Source organism: Carassius gibelio, chromosome B22, assembly GCF_023724105.1.
Source record: "Carassius gibelio isolate Cgi1373 ecotype wild population from Czech Republic chromosome B22, carGib1.2-hapl.c, whole genome shotgun sequence".
NCBI lineage: Eukaryota > Metazoa > Chordata > Actinopteri > Cypriniformes > Cyprinidae > Carassius > Carassius gibelio.
This window is the reverse complement of record NC_068417.1, coordinates 48,163,718-48,166,217: the sequence shown is the minus strand read 5'-3', so window position 1 is coordinate 48,166,217 and position 2,500 is coordinate 48,163,718. Positions and strand designations below refer to the sequence as shown.

At 39.7% G+C, this 2,500-nt stretch overlaps 4 non-coding genes across 4 annotated transcripts; all 4 read left to right on the top strand.

The window, feature by feature from the left end:
• Positions 1–933: 933 nt before the first annotated feature.
• On the top strand, positions 934–1,052 carry LOC128009286 (5S ribosomal RNA). Its single transcript, XR_008181001.1, has one exon. It is a non-coding gene; the product is annotated as a 5S ribosomal RNA (ribosomal RNA).
• Positions 1,053–1,273: 221 nt separating this feature from the next.
• On the top strand, positions 1,274–1,392 carry LOC128009285 (5S ribosomal RNA). Its single transcript, XR_008181000.1, has one exon. It is a non-coding gene; the product is annotated as a 5S ribosomal RNA (ribosomal RNA).
• Positions 1,393–1,750: 358 nt separating this feature from the next.
• LOC128001084 (5S ribosomal RNA) lies at positions 1,751–1,869 on the top strand. Its single transcript, XR_008173855.1, has one exon. It is a non-coding gene; the product is annotated as a 5S ribosomal RNA (ribosomal RNA).
• Positions 1,870–2,090: 221 nt separating this feature from the next.
• LOC128009284 (5S ribosomal RNA) lies at positions 2,091–2,209 on the top strand. The gene has a single exon (XR_008180999.1). It is a non-coding gene; the product is annotated as a 5S ribosomal RNA (ribosomal RNA).
• Positions 2,210–2,500: the final 291 nt, after the last annotated feature.

Genomic DNA, 2,500 nt, shown 5'->3' with positions numbered 1-2,500 from the left:
GGAGAAAGGAGTGGACAGAATGGATGATAGAAAGGACAAAAGGGTGACATTAAGAAGGAGAACCCTTAAGGTAATACCAAATGTGAATGTGGCCAGAAAAAAAAGACATTTTAGGGAAAAATACAATAAGGGGAAACATTTGTTTGAGAATAAATTTCAAGTGTTGAGGGAAGATGAGGAGGAGGAGGTAGACTAAGAATACAATGTTTGGTTTAAATTTGTATTATTATTTATTATTATAATGTTTTTATACATTGTATCATGGTATGCTAATGCCTTAATTGTATTTCAAAAAGAAAAATGGAGATAAAAGGTTATTTATTGAATGTAAAGTGAAATAAATGTGTTTGGTGTTTAGAGAAATGGCTTTTATCAAACCTGTGGCAAATAATTATTGTTTTTGTTTGTTATGCTTCTGTGGAAAATGTGTACAATGTTTTTAATGAAATATTTTAAATTTGTTAATAAAAAAAAAAAAAAAAAAAAAATCTCGTCTGATCTCGGAAGCTAAGCAGGTTTGGGCCTGGTTAGTACTTGGATGGGAGACCGCCTGGGAATACCAGGTGCTGTAAGCTTTTTGGAAATTTTTCACTTAGTATATAATAATTTGGCAAAAAAATAGAGTCAATGCCCGATCTCTGAATCTTAGCAGGTTTGGGCCTGGTTAGTACATGGATGGGAGACTGCCTGTTAATACCAGGTGCTGTAAGCTTTTTGGACATTTTTCACTTAGTATATAATAATTTTGCCAAAAAATAGAGTCAATGCCCGATCTCTGAATCTTAGCAGGTTTAGGTCTGGTTAGTACTTTGATGAGAGACTGCCTAGGAATACCAGGTGCTTTAAGCTTTTGGGCTTTCTTTCCTACTTATATAATGTACTGGCGATAAGATTGGCTGCTCTTTAAATAGCCCTCTCTTTGCAGCAGACTTCGCTTACGGCCATACCAACCTGGCTATGCCCGATCTCGTCTGATCTCGGAAGCTAAGCAGGTTTGGGCCTGGTTAGTACTTGGATGGGAGACCGCCTGGGAATACCAGGTGCTGTAAGCTTTTTGGACATTTTTCACTTAGTTTATAATAATTTTGCCAAAAAATAGAGTCAATGCCCGATCTCTGAATCTTAGCAGGTTTAGGTCTGGTTAGTACTTTGATGAGAGACTGCCTAGGAATACCAGGTGCTTTAAGCTTTTGGGCTTTCTTTCCTACTTATATAATGTACTGGCGATAAGATTGGCTGCTCTTTAAATAGCCCTCTCTTTGCAGCAGACTTCGCTTACGGCCATACCAACCTGGCTATGCCCGATCTCGTCTGATCTCGGAAGCTAAGCAGGTTTGGGCCTGGTTAGTACTTGGATGGGAGACCGCCTGGGAATACCAGGTGCTGTAAGCTTTTTGGAAATTTTTCACTTAGTATATAATAATTTGGCAAAAAAATAGAGTCAATGCCCGATCTCTGAATCTTAGCAGGTTTGGGCCTGGTTAGTACATGGATGGGAGACTGCCTGTTAATACCAGGTGCTGTAAGCTTTTTGGACATTTTTCACTTAGTATATAATAATTTTGCCAAAAAATAGAGTCAATGCCCGATCTCTGAATCTTAGCAGGTTTAGGTCTGGTTAGTACTTTGATGAGAGACTGCCTAGGAATACCAGGTGCTTTAAGCTTTTGGGTTTTCTTTCCTACTTATATAATGTACTGGCGATAAGATTGGCTGCTCTTTAAATAGCCCTCTCTTTGCAGCAGACTTCGCTTACTGCCATACCAACCTGGCTATGCCCGATCTCGTCTGATCTCGGAAGCTAAGCAGGTTTGGGCCTGGTTAGTACTTGGATGGGAGACCGCCTGGGAATACCAGGTACTGTAAGCTTTTTGGAAATTTTTCACTTAGTTTATAATAATTTTGCCAAAAAATAGAGTCAATGCCCGATTTCTGAATCTTAGCAGGTTTAGGTCTGGTTAGTACTTTGATGAGAGACTGCCTAGGAATACCAGGTGCTTTAAGCTTTTGGGTTTTCTTTCCTACTTATATAATGTACTGGCGATAAGATTGGCTGGTCTTTAAATAGCCCTCTCATTGCAGCAGACTTCGCTTACGGCCATACCAACCTGGCTATGCCCGATCTCGTCTGATCTCGGAAGCTAAGCAGGTTTGGGCCTGGTTAGTACTTGGATGGGAGACCGCCTGGGAATACCAGGTGCTGTAAGCTTTTTGGAAATTTTTCACTTAGTATATAATAATTTTGCCAAAAAATAGAGTCAATGCCGGATCTCTGAATCTTAGCAGGTTTGGGCCTGGTTAGTACATGGATGGGAGACTGCCTGTTAATACCAGGTGCTGTAAGCTTTTTGGACATTTTTCACTTAGTATATAATAATTTTGCCAAAAAATAGAGTCAATGCCCGATCTCTGAATATTTGCAGCTTTGGGCGTGGTTAGTACATGGATGGGAGACTGCCTGGGAATACCAGGTGCTTTAATCTTTTTGGAAAATTTCACG